This window comes from Leptonychotes weddellii, chromosome 8 (genome assembly GCF_054177405.1).
Source record: "Leptonychotes weddellii isolate Sample4059 chromosome 8, ASM5417740v2, whole genome shotgun sequence".
NCBI classification, from domain to species: domain Eukaryota; kingdom Metazoa; phylum Chordata; class Mammalia; order Carnivora; family Phocidae; genus Leptonychotes; species Leptonychotes weddellii.
In genome coordinates this window covers 112,254,440-112,269,027 of record NC_138376.1, presented here as the reverse complement: position 1 = coordinate 112,269,027, position 14,588 = coordinate 112,254,440, and positions in this window count along the sequence as shown.

Below are 14,588 nucleotides of genomic sequence, written 5' to 3'. Positions count from 1 at the left end.
TATGCAGCCATAAAAAAAAAAACACGAAATCTTGCCATTTGCAACCATGTGGATGGAACTAGAGGGTATTATGCTAAGTGAAATAAGTCAATCAGAGAAGCACATGTATCATATGATCTCACTGATACGAGGAATTCTTAATCTCAGGAAACAAACTGAGGGTTGCTGGAGTGGTGGGGGGTGGGAGGGATGGGGTGGCTGAATGATAGACATTGGGGAGGGTGTGTGCTATGGTGAGTGCTGTGAATTGTGTAAGACTGATGAATCACAGACCTGTACTTCTGAAACAAATAATACATTATATGTTAGAAAAAAAAAAAAGAAGATAGCAGGAAGGGAAAAATGAAGGGGGGGAAATTGGAGGGTGAGATGAACCATGAGAGACTATGGACTCTGAGAAACAAACTGAAAGTTCTAGAGGGGAGGGGCATGGGGGATGGGTTAGCCTGGTGATGGGTATTAAAGAGGACACGTTCCGCATGGAGCACTGAGTGTTATATGCAAACAATGAATCATGGAACACTACATCAAAAACTAATGATGTATAGTGATTACCATAACAAAATAAAATAAAATTTTAAAAATAAAATACATGAATAATTGGATATATATAAAAATATCTAGGCCTTAGGATAATCATTTTAAAAACAATTTAAATATATGTAACCTACTAGCTAATAAGTGGATGGAGGAAAAGTGGAATGATTTTTAAAAACCTGATTAATCCAAAAGAAGACAAGAAAGGAGAAAACAGAAAAACAAAACAAAGTATAAGTTAAGAAAAGAAAATATGGGACAAATAAAAAAATATGATAAGTTTAACCCCTCAGATATCATAATTACATTATATAAAAATAGACTAAGTGTTGTAAATAAATGAAAAAAATCTGTCAGACTAGGTTAAAAAAAAACCCAACTATATTCTGCTTATAAAGAACACACTTTAAGAACAAAGAAAGATTGAAAGTAAAAAAATGGAAATATATAATTCATGAACACACTAAACAAAAAAACTGATATATCGAAACAAAGTGCATCTCTTGAATATAGCATAAAATTAGAATTTTTGTGTAAGCCAATCTAAAAATGTGTTTCTTTTAATGAATAGATTAAAGCCCATTTGCATTTAAATTAGTGATTCATCAAATGTGTTTTGTTTCAGCTAAGTCAAATAGTTTAAATTATATGTTCTGCATGCATTGCTGTAATTACTATATGTCTTACATTGTGTGCTCTGTTAATGATTGTGTTTTTATATTTCTTTTGCTATTCAGAAAGACTTGTATTCATGTTCTAATAGTTTTCTCTATATTAATACCTATAAATAATGACAGTTCTTTTTTCATGGTTGTTTATTGTTTGATTTATCAGCTTTAAGTAATATACTTTGACTCTTATTTAGTACCTCCGAGGCAATGAAATAATTCATACTTCTTTCCACTTGTTCTTTCCCTTCTCACTTTTTCTCTCTTCCCCCCTTTTTTTGTTCTATTATTTGTATGTTATCTGAGCGTATAACATATATATGTTATTCTTCCAGCTTCATCTAGATCTCACTTTAATATTACATTTACAGTTAGGTATAATCAATCCTTAACACAATTCTTCAGTTGAAATTTCCCCAATCTTCTCATTAGATAAACTCATCCTTTAGTAGTTTTCTCATAAGGGTTCATGAGCAAAATATTATCTCATATCTTACATGCTTAACTCTTTTTCTATATGCTTGACATTAAAGGAAAATTTGTCTGGATATAAAAACCTTAGCTCATACTTTTTTGCATGAATTCTTGAAAATTTTTATTTTATTTACTGTCTAAAAGTCTTATACTTCCTGATTTCTTTCCTTTGTAAGGAATTTGGTATTTTACCTGGAAACCAAGAGATTTATTTTTTTCTTTATCTTTACAGTTTAATCATTTTACTGGGATATGCCTTGGAGTTGACCATTATGTATCAGGTTTGCCAGACACACTGTGGGCCTTTCCAATATGGAGTTCTTTAATTTTATAAAAAGGTATATGCATAATTTATACTATTATTATTATTATTTCCACTCCATTCTTTTGCTTTTCTTCTTTCTCTAGTCATATGTACATTAGATCTTTATTGTCTAAATTCCAAAACTAACAATTTCACTCTAATCCACTTTGCTTTTTTTTTCCTTTGGTTTTCTAAATTATTTCAATTTTTATAAAATCTCTTACCTACCTTAACTGTGTTCTCAGTCAGGGTATAACTCAACCTTAATTTCAAGATTAATGTCTCTTCTCTTTCCCCCTCATTTGATTAAGCCCTGTTTGACATTGTCTTATTGTTTGTCCATATCTACCCTCCATTTTGGAATTTTAGTTAATGGTATTTTTTCAACTACTATTAATATCATTTATATGAATTAGTGAATTGTATGTGGTAGTGTTGCCTTACAGTTTTTTCTTTTTCATCCTAACTATTTTTGGTGTTTTTATATATTGAAAGATTTTCATTCTTATTTTCTGTTTTATTTTTAAAGTTACTTCGTATATATGTTGAGAATTTTGTTTATTTGTTCAGTTTTAGCTGCACTGGGTTTTCCAGGACAAGAAATAAAAGGTCATTCTCTAGACTGAGGAAGCTGGGTTTGGGCCAAGGAAGATGTGGCTTACATGGTTTCCACAAGTCGGGGGAGTGGCAGAGGGAGAGGGAGAAGCAGACTCCCTGCTGAGCAGGGAGCCTGACATGGAGCTCGATCCCAGGATCCCAAGATCATGACCTGAGCCATAGTCAGACGCTTAACCAACTGAGCCACCCAGGCACCCCTACTTGGTTTCTTAATTCAAGAGCACTTATTGTCTGTGGAGCACAAATTCTTTAATAAAGGGTGCATTTTGGGGAGAATCTTTCTTCCTCCGATTCTTTGATGATATTTTGTTTCTATAAAGGCATTATCATCAGATGCTTCCTTCTTTCTCATCACCACCAAGCCTCAGTCTGGGAAGCATTTTCACAACAAAGCTGTCATGCTCTTCCCAGAAGCAGTGCCTTCCTCAGGGCCTCTGCTGGTCCTGTGTACTTTCTAAGAAGGTCTCTTTTGACTCCCTATTGTCAGTGTTCCCATCTACTGGGTTTTAAATCTTTTTCGTGGTATTCTTCAAGACACAACCCTTCCCTCCTGGGGGCAAACCTTAATCACTATTCTACTGCAACTAGGATCCTGGTGTATTCTGTTCTCTTCTGCTTAATCCCTGACCCTCTACCCTGGTTTATAATCCAGATAATGTTTACTTACATGTAAATCAACATTTTTCAATATCCGCTGCCTCCTTCTGTTGTCATAGGGTATGGGTGATGTCATTTGCTGTTTGCTGTTGATAATATAAATGTTTTGGGGGGACTATATGTGGGAGAATTTGAAGTTAGGTGACCACAATTAGCCTATGGGAAACCACAAACTCTATTTTTCTTTAAACTCTAATGTCTGAAATTAGGAAGATTGGTAACATACCTGGAAAAGCCTCAGATTGTATAAATCATTATTTTAGCAGTCATGTTTTGTATGATAATTTTATATTTTGCTAAAAAAATTTCTGTCTGAAGTTGAAACTAAATATTTTTCAGCATTTTCTGCGCCTAGATTTAGTTCCTTAGCACCAGTTAATTTGGCAGTAATTTTGGTAGTTCATTTTTCATATTCATCTTTAATTGAAGACAAGCAAATTCACTGCTTTTAAAATATCTAATCTAAGATATCAGACAGATGGAGATGGAAAAAGAAGAAATTTCATTCCACTTATCTTCTGTTGTATATTATTACTAAGTTTTGCCTTGTATGCTATCTATGATTTTTTTTAACTTTCAGTTTCCTACTGAAAGATGTCGATACTATTCTCTTTTTTGACCTTTGGGGATTATTTGTTTCTTTTGTTTTCCCTCAAATATGTTTTTAACCTGTGTCGAAGAATTCTATTAGTCGTACAAAACAATTTTTAGGGTATTTGACTTTCAATCAAATCAGAATATCATAATCATATAAGCTTTTTACTTAAAAAACAAATCTATCAACTCTTTTATAAAAAAGGGTTAAAATATGTCCCTGTTTCACAAAAAGTCATCAGTAGTATTTATAGGAGACATTCATTTTTTCTGCAATGATGTGCATATATCATTCCTTATAATACATTAAAATCTTATATTTTCATTTTTTTACCGCCTTAAAGATAGTTAAGGGGAATAAATAATTCTAAGTTCTGCAAATGTTTAAAAATCTAGTATATTTGATCTCCTAATTTTATTTTTCCTAAGTATATGATGATAAAATTAAAGTTTTAAATTCAAACTATTGTAATATTCTATTTTGAGAAATCTAAATTAAGGATCTAGTATATATGCCAAGACTTGTGGTAGGTGTATAGAATATGGAATCAAATAATATAAAAAAGACCTTGCTTTCAACAGAGAAAGAAATTAGACAGTCAAAAAAGTGGACTGAGGGACAGGTTAAAAATGTCAGACTATGGTAAATGTTTTACTTAACAACTAAAATAAGGAGTAATGTGATAACTAATAGCTAGTTTAGATTGGATGGATAAGGTGAAGGATATTTTAGGAAGTGAAAACAGCTTAATAAAAACAGAAAGCCAATATTGACAGAAAAAGGCTGGGGATGAAGAGAGGTGTTTTTTTTTCCCCTTTATAAAATTTTAGCTTTTTATTGAAACTGTCAAATTACTGTGAATTAACATTTGTGTAGATAGTATTTGAGAATAATTTGAGACTCTAGTGATCTAAAATCATTCATTGATTGAACTGTTTCTCAATGGAAAACCTAATGTAAAAACTCAGTTTTGATTATGAACTCTCCTGTACTATCTGGAAATGTGGTTTTAAGGAAACTCTGCCCCCTTTGAAAGCAACACTTCCCTAAGGATAACTTTTCAGCACTAACAGCTGGGTAACTCTCTAGTTTAATGAAAAGAAGTACTGGAGCAAAGAAAATAATGGTATCTGCCTCTGCAGTCTTCCAAATGGTTCTTGAGGCTTTTAACGTGCAATGAAGATTAAGTATCAGTGTTGCATGCAAATGTTAAGGTCTTCTGAGGTACCTTGTCTTCCTCACTGTGTTTACAAAACAACATGTAATACCATCTGCCACAGCAAGGGAAGAAAAACCATTTTTCCTCAAATAAAGCCCAAAGATGCATAATAAAATATGTATGTGAGAATATGTATGCATTATAAATTATAATCAAGAAGAATTATATAATTTTGTGTGATGTCGATAATTGTACTCTTTTCTAAAAATTAGGATGATTCTCCCACCGTGAAGAATAGCTAATGTATATTGCAAGAGAGAGAGATACATCTGGATATTCAATGTTACTCAAAGTAATAGATTAACAGCTCCACAGGAAGGAAGGGCTCTGTTGTACAAAGAATGAGATGGGTATGGATGAAAAGTGTTCAGAGTGGGGAAGACAAGTGAAGGTTAAGTACCTGAGCATATGAGAGAGGGGAATACTGGCTCAAAATAATAGAGAGATAATGTGAAAACTAAGGAAGGATGATAGATGAAAGGAAGAAGGAAATAATCATTAATTTAAATAATTTTTTTTTGGTTATTGAAGAAAATGCAAATTTAAATATGTGTATTATAATTTTGAGGGCTGCCAGATGGAACAATGGGATTAAGATGCATAACATTTGGACTTCCGAAGGATATGAAGGAATGAGACAGCAAAAAGAAACAAACAAAAACTACCAATGCAAAAAGTCAGAGGAAAAAAAGAAGAAAACCAAAGAAAATAAGAAAACATAATAAACAGAATGTACAAGATAAAATGCTAAAAAAAATTTTAAATATCCACAATTAAATAAATATTAATGGGATTAAGATATACTCTTAGATTGGGTAAACTAGAGATTGATGTCTTCCCTGGATTAAGAACACACATTGTTCTTATATTCCCTTTATCAAATTTATAATTTGATAAATTTATAATTTGATAAATTTATAAAATTTTGGCTTTTTATTGAAACTGTCAAATTTGTGGCTTTTTATTGAAACTGAATAAAGCATTGGAAAAAGAAATTTCCAGCAAATACTTAGAACGAGGAAGTAGATGGGGACATTTAATAAAATCGGGTAAATGAAAATTCAAGTCAAAGGCTTTGAGTTGAAGAGGACAAAGAGGCGCATTTTATACTGAAAAATACAATCTGCTGAGAAGCCATTTTTTTGGCCCATCTTACTTCAGGAGTGTCCTAATTGGTTTCCATTCTTTTCACCCTTGCCCCTGTACATCCTCTTTTTAATAGAAAAGTCAGATTTGAAAGTATCATTCCTCTATTTACTGCCCCCCACTGGCTCTCAAATTCACTGAGGCCAGAAGCCAATTCTTTACTAGGGCCTTGAAGCTCTACCTCCTTCCCCCCCCCATTACCTCCTGACAACCTCATCTGCTACACTCTTCCATGACTTACTTTGCTCCAGCAGAGGAATCTTGTCGCTCCTCAGACGTGCCCCCCAGCACCCTCCTACCTATGGCCTTCCCACTAGCTGTTCCCTCTGCCTGTTACACTCTGTCCCTAGAAAACGGCAGGACTAATTCCTTGACCTTCTTCAGAATTTGCCACCCTATTTAACATTGCTACCCTCCCTTTCAAGCTCCACATGCCTGATTCTCTTTACCTTATCTCTCATTTGCTGGTCTTATAGAAACAATACTGTAGGGGCGCAGACATAATGCTGGCTCTCTATGGTTGCTAGTGGCATCAGATTGAAATTCATTTGAACAACGCTAAGTCAGGAATACTTCAGTGCTCTGTGGAAGAAAATTTCTTTAAACTCCATGAATGATTATACAAAGCAAAAATTCCCACCAAGTATAAAGGAAGAAATTGGCTTCTCTTTTGAAATTATTATTCAGATCTGAATAATTGTTATTATTCAGAATGAAATGTGTATCTGTACACTTAAATTGAAGAAGAGAATCTTTTTGATCAGTAAGGTCATCTTTGAGTGCATTTTGAGAATGATCCAGGAATTTTTGGAGCATGTAAACAGATAATGAATAACATACAGTCTCTTTGAAGTCAATTAAGAAAATGGATGAAAGCAAGGGAATACAAATGTGCATTAAAAATTGAAATGTCACATGTAAATATTTAAAAGATTTTTTAAAAAAATCAAATTTCATTTCAATTTTTGGCCTCTCCTCATTTTTCAATTTAATGCTGAAGAAACTCCAGAGTAAAAGAAATTGATGTTCACATTTTTATATAGTGTCCTTGCAAAAGAGAAAAATCTGTGTATACATGTGTGTGTATATTTTCCTTCCTAGGTGATTGCAAGAATGCATAGTTGTATTTGTTTTTGCATTGTTTTCCTCTATATATTTAACACCTTGCTCTACTATCTCATCTCTAGAAATGATATTAATCCATTCAAATATTTAGAATAATGTGTGCTACAATGTTAACTGTGGAAGTTAAGACATTTCAACACAGATCTGGTTTTGAGAGATTGTACTGTCAGAGGAGAAAGCTATATGTAAACCCACAGGAATAAATAAGTTCAAGGCCTGATTCACAGTATGGATGATTACATGCAAAGGGAACAGTGTGAAGACTGCCATGATTCTAATCGAAAGAACAGAGTGAAACAAGGAGGAAGAAACAATGACTCCAACTCTGTCCCTTCTGTGAACTTCAGCCAATACTGAATTGATTATTTCCTGAAAGGATGGGGATTGCTGCTTGATGCCTAGAATATCAACCTAGAAGACTTCAGTGGAAGCTCCTGGAGGTGGGATGTAGTAAATATTGCTACATTCTTTACAAAGCTTACTCACAATTATTTTTCATTTTATTCTTATTTTTTATGTTTGAATTCCTACGTGGGTTTTTATATACAAAATTTAAAATATCTAAGTTAAAAGATTTTGGTTAAAGAGAAAGCATTAATTTTCATGAGCCTCGTGCAATTGATAGCATTTGAGACTTAGTGGGGAAAGTACTTAATGGTAAGTTAAATACAATCTATTTAAGTGGAAAGACATATCTTTGAGCTTGGCCAACCAAAGGTAACGTGAAGGAGACATGCAGTGCTACTTTCCATCTAGTGTCTGGGTGTCTTTCTTTGTAGGGAGCAAATACCTTAAAAGAAGCACAAAAATCCCCCCAAATCTAGCTTTCCCAACAGTGAAAGTATAAATGACAACAAATGGCATTCTGACTGGTATGGCCTCCTATTCTTTTCTATAACATTCCCAAATATCAGGCTGTTTTACAAGAATGAGTTGGTTTAGATAAACCAAGTATGGCTAGTTTGGCAAACTAGTTCATGAATCTTTAAAATGTTCATTCCCGCTGTAATTTTACTTCCATAAAATATTACAAAATTCAGAAAATGACTTACATAGGAAGTTTTTGTTTTGTTTTTTTAAAGATTTTATTTATTTGACAGAGAGAGACGCAGCGAGAGAGGGAACACAAGCAGGGGGAGTGGGAGAGGGAGAAGCAGGCTTCCCGCGGAGCAGGGAGCCCGATGCGGGGCTCGATCCCAGGACCCTGGGATCATGACCTGAGCCTAAGGCAGACGCTTAACGACTGAGCCACCCAGGTGCCCCTTACATAGGAAGTTTTTAATTGAAATTTTACATATGGGAAAATACACAAGCTTGTCTACATAGTCTACCTACTATAGTCTACCGTATGCAGCTGTATAACTATGTTAGATAAGTAAGTAGATCTACTTTGGTATACAACTATAATATCAACTATAATAGTAGACCTATATGTATCTATATCTATATCCAGTAGAGGGACCACACATAATTATAATACTTCTAAGAACACAGGGTGCCTATTGTGAATTATATATTCACACTGTGACGTAGACTGTGTAATGATTTACACTCCTACACTTCCGTATGCTTTACTTATTTTTCTATAACTGATCTAATTTTTCTGAATAGACCATACCCTGCTAGGCCTTAGGGTATAAATAACTTAAATTTAAAGTTTTCCAATTCCTGCTCTTTCTCTCCCAGTTTGGTAATTTCCTTTAGTTTAAAACAAGCTCTCTCAGACAAGTATGTAGTCATTTCAAAGCTACACTCAGCATCAGGTTTTCTCTATTCTGTGTCTTCCTGCCTGATATGATATTTGGAATTAAGGGAAAGCTTATTGTCCTGAAAGGGTGGAACAGGGTGCAGGCTTTTTGCTGGTTTTAGTTGTAAGGCAGCTGATGGAGGTGGGAAAGGGCTAGTGCTACTATGGGCTTCTTGCTGGAAGCTTCCCCTGCAGACCACGGCTGGTGGAACCGCTGACCCCTGCCTGGAGGTTCTCATTTTTCCTGATGGCCAGTAGCTTCCTGAGGAGGGTAAATTGGCCTAAGTTTAAGTGACATGGAGCAGTTTGAATAACATTTCTGGTTTCCAATGACATAAAGATAACCAATTTTTTATAGCTTTTGCACAAAAATAGACAGAAATATATGACACATCTATAAGGAGAAATTCTTTGACTTATAAAGAAAATTGGAAAATAGAGGAAAAAAAATAAAGTAGCCTAACTAGGAAAAGTATAAAACTGGTACTTTCAGGTATTTTAAACTAATCTCTAATCATACATACATACATACATATATATGTATATACATATATATATAGTATACATATACTATAAAAATAGTAGATTAAATAGAATATGTCCACAAAAGTACAGATTCATTTTACCTGTTAAAGTAGTAAATTAAACAGAACATATATCTATATGTTATTAAATCTATACTTTGGTAGATTTGTTAAATCTTTGTAATTCTATTGGTTTTCACTTATATAGTTTGAAGATATGGCTTTTTAAAAAAATCATAGTGTAGGGGCGCCTGGCTGGCTGTCTGTAGAGCATGTGACTATTGATCTTGGGGTTGTGAGTTTGAGCCCCATGTTGGGGGTAGAGTTTATTTAAAAAAAAAAAAGTGAAGAAGGGGGCACTGGGTTGGTTAAGTATCCAACTCTTATTTCGACTCAGGTCGTGATCTCATGCATTGTGGGATCGAGCCCTGAATTGGGTGGGCTCTGTGTTTAGTGCAGAGTCTGCTTGGGATTTTCTCTTCCTCTCTGTCTTCCCCTCCCCCATGCTAGCACGCGTATGCGTGCGCCCAAGCAAGGGCTCTCTCTCTTTCTCAAATAAATAAATAAATCTTTAAAAAATAAAAGAAAAAAAATCATAGGGTAGCATTTCCTATTATTTCTTTTAGTACCTTTTTCTCCTTAAATTACTCTTTTATCTGATAGTAATGTTATTTTGTTTAGTATTTGTCAGCTGTATCTTTTTCAGTTATCTTGTTTTAAACCTGTTTTTTGCTTCAGATGTATTTCTCATAGATAACACATCTCTTTATTTTTAATCCAAATCTGATATTATCTACATTTAAAACATAATCCATTTATATTTGTTGTTATCACTAGCACGTTTGAACTTTATACCATCTTATTTCAGTTTTCTGTTCACTCTTTTCTTTATTTCTGCTTTGTTTTCTTACCTCCAACTGAAATGTAAAAGCTTTTTATGAATTCTCTTAAATGGTTATCTTTGAACTTTTTAAGTAAACATTTCTCTAATTTTCCCCACAACCTCCCATAGAAATTAAAATTGCCCTGCAATGCTCTTTTCCCTTGGAGTCCTTAAAAAATTATACACAATGGTAGAAAACTCCCTCCATCACTTCCCCCAAAGTATACAACAGCACAGTAAAATCTTTTGTTATTCAACGCTGAGCAAAAAGGAGGACATAAAATTTGAGTGCATCATGGGTGAAACTATGTAATATAGTGTTCTCACAGAAAGTATCATGCTTCTCATTAGGTCCTTTATTGTCCATTTACAGCATATACTGTATTTTATCCCCCATTGATGAAATAGTGAATGAAACTTGCAAAACAAACTGAGTGATACAACTCTGACGTAAGCCAGATTGTTACCAAGCATCAGGTCTCACAAAGATTTGCTTAGGTAAGATACAGTTAAATGGTATAATTATGATCATAAATTACATACTCCATTGTCCTCCTGCCAATGTAATAATTGTTGGAATAATTAGAAGTTTCCTAAGTGGATGTTCACTGCTAAGGTAAGGAACTAAGATTCATGATTAGCTCTTAAGTTTCAATTACCTCATTTCTTTGAATGAATGTTTCTTACCTGTTATATAAAAAGAACTTATAAAAGGTATACAAAAAGCAATGAAGAGGATGAAGTTATAATTATATGCATGCACCAGCCTCTGAAATTATCGATGTAGCAAGGATAAAACATAATTTTAAAAGTTCCAGTAGGAACATATGGTGAACAGTTTGCAGAAATTGCAGAACATCGTAAGCATATGGGTCTATTCCATATGATCTTAAGCAATTTTAGGGGCAGAGAATATCATATCAAAGAGTATGCTCTTTTAAGTGTCAAAATAGAGCAATATAAAACATTTTTGGCCTGGGGGTGGTGTATATGTGTGTGAGAATGTAAAAGAGAAAGAGAATAGAAAAGTGACTGATGACTTAATTAAAATAAAGTATATTCATTATAAATAATTAATTGGACTCTTAGGAGTCGATCATGTCAAAGCTGACTGGCAGCCAGAGATTATGATTTTGATTTCAGTTCTTAACATTTCTCCATTGAAAGAATCCAGCAATGCAGAACAGAAATGATGACTCCTATTAAAATATATTTCAAATTTTTATTTAGCTATTTCTTTAACATCGTAACTACTCAATGTTTAATTCATGTTTAATTTTAGCTTATTAGTATATATTTGATTTATTTGAACTATTTTCCTTTTTGTATCATTCACATTTGTTACACGTTTCATTAATGAATAACAAATTATTCAGAAAGTTTTGGTACCATGTTCTTTTAGATTAGTAGCATTCAGTTAAACTTCTCAGAAATATTTTCTTTTTGACTCCGGATGTTAGTTTTTTAATGAGCACATTGATGGTCTTAATATTTAATGCAGCAGAAGTTTTCTAAACACACAGTGTGTTCAAGAAACACCAAGGAATTTTTTTTCAAGCTAAGTAGTCTTTTCACAAAATTGAAGCCCTCTGCGCTGGGGAGTTAAAATATGAAGACTCTCATTGAGTCCTAATGAATATATTTGCCAAAAGTTTTATCATTGTACTTAAAGCAACTCACATCAAAATCTTTCACAACTATTCCTCCAATTTTTGAGATTTGATTCCTGTTTCTATTCCTAGACCTCCATCTGCTTTTGCTTTAAATTTTCTTTCATAACCTGTCCAAACAGTTGTATTTTTGAAAAAGTATTTCATCGGCTCAAAGAGTGTCAGACCTAGAAGAACCTTTGGAAATATTCTAGTCCAGCAGAGTGTTTTCCACCCAACACATCTGAGGGATAGAACACACTTCTGTTAGTAATGGAGGCCCAGTGGACTTTAATTGCCAGTGGTAAGGCAATGCATGGGAGTGGTGATGAGAAGGGAGAGACTTTTGACAGAATTTGCATGGGGAATGAATGTATATGGTTTTAAAAACCCACCCGAGAAATCTGTATATGCACTCTCCAGGTGAGAATCTCATTCTGAAGGTAAAGCAAGACGGGAACAAATAAATTGCAGCTGTCTATAGCGGAACTGGAACTAGAGCCAAGGTTTTGTCTCTGGATCCAATGTTTTTCTTCAATACTGTATTACCTTCACTCATTCAAGTGCCATAAAACTGAAATTTCTTTGCAAGAAATATAAACTGATTTGTGGTAATTTAATTCAGAAATACATTTTTTGAAGTACATAGGGTAGCTCGATGGAATTGAAAGGAAAATGGAAGAACCAGACTTCGGAGCAAGGCTGGACATTTGTCTCCAGAAATTGTCATTCTTTTACTGCCAGCATGAATCAGATCAACAGTTCATATTCCATTCAGCTAATGAATCAGCCAACTTGGGGTCATTTGCCCATCCTTTGGCAGGAGTGGAGTAGGGTATCTTGATCAGGAGTCTCACCAAATCTTTAGAAAGGTTGATTTCCTAAAGAAAAAAATTGGGTGAGTTCTCCCTTACCCAAGGAAGGAAGAACTGGTCATGGGCAATCAGAACATCTGTCCATTCCAGCTCCTTCTTGAGAGAGGTCTCATTCCAGCAAAGCCTTTAAACCTTGCTTTTTTTGTGACAGTCAGTCCTGGTGTAATTTCTGGATGCTTCTGCAGTGGTCACAAGCAGAGATTCTCTTCCCGAGCTGATGCCATTCTCTCATTGGAATCTTCCTTCCCCTGAGCCACCACTCAACAGATGGGATGAAGCCCACAAGTGGAGGAGGCCTTCCTGGAAAGAAGCTTTATGGAAGGCAATAAAATAAGAGTGAACAAAAGCTGAACAAAAACCATTCAGCATGGGAGAGAAAGAATTTGTAGGAATGCCTGCCAGCTCTTTTCCATATTCTCACGTAGGGCATTTACTGAGGAGAAAATGAGGAGAGCTGGAGTTGGTGCACAGAAGATTAGAGGTGATTTTGAGGTTGCTGAATAGCCTGGGACACCCAGAGGAAAGTCAGAAGTGTGCAAGGGCCAGGCCAGGTGACCAAACAATTGTCTTCTAGCTCTGCTCTTCTTCCCATGAGGCTGAAGGAAGAGAACAGAATCAGGAATGGAGAGGCAGGGGACTAAGTAGGAGTAGTGAACTCTCAGGGATTGTGGTGTGAATGTAGCTCACATTTTGATTGTGGGGTTCCGCTGGAAGGCAGCCCCTGATGTTGCTGAAGGAGGCTGGGGCATGGGATGACTTGGCAACTGGAAGCTGTCACGTTGAAGGACCACGGTCCTGTTGTGTGGGATGGAGCTGCAAGCTGCCACATGGTTGTGACCACAGGGAGGACTTTCCATGTGCAAGATTCAGGCGTGGAGTCTGGGTGCAGCTGATTTGTGAGTGTGGCTGAGGTGAAATGGGTGCAAAGTGATGGGACGGGGCAAAGTCTACTCTGAGAAAAAAGTCATTCTCTTGGGTCTAAGAAAATATCAGAGAAATAGGAATATAAAACTGAGTGATGAGAATTGATAAGTGATTGCCTTGAGTTACACTTAGGGTCAAATTATATTGGAGCCTCAGCTAGAAAATCTGTCTTCTAGTTCTCTTCTGGGAAGGTTATTCTTTTACCTGCATATATGAGTGCACTATGCTAGGAAAAATACACTCACTGAAGAGAATTTAGCCCCCGAGCCTGACTAAATCAAGTACTCCATTTTTAAAAGCTATAAAATGGAAGAAAAGTGACAGATCAACTGCTTGGAATGCTGAAGAGTCAAGGCATTTCTGAGACTGACAGTTTTTAGAGTCCTATTCCATGGCATGAGATGCAAAAGTATGTTTTTCTATGTGAGGCAGAGCAATACAGTTTTATAGACTACTCTAGGATTTGATACTATTGAAAACCAGGATAGTAACACAAGCTTGAAATGTTAAGTAGGAGCCAGCTAAGGATAAAGCCAAATTGAAATAAGTGAAGAGTAACTAAAACCTCTGGGAAATCTTATCTAAACTCCAGACTGCGCACCCCCTCCGACGAGCTTCCTAAGCTTAGTTGGAAATGCCAACC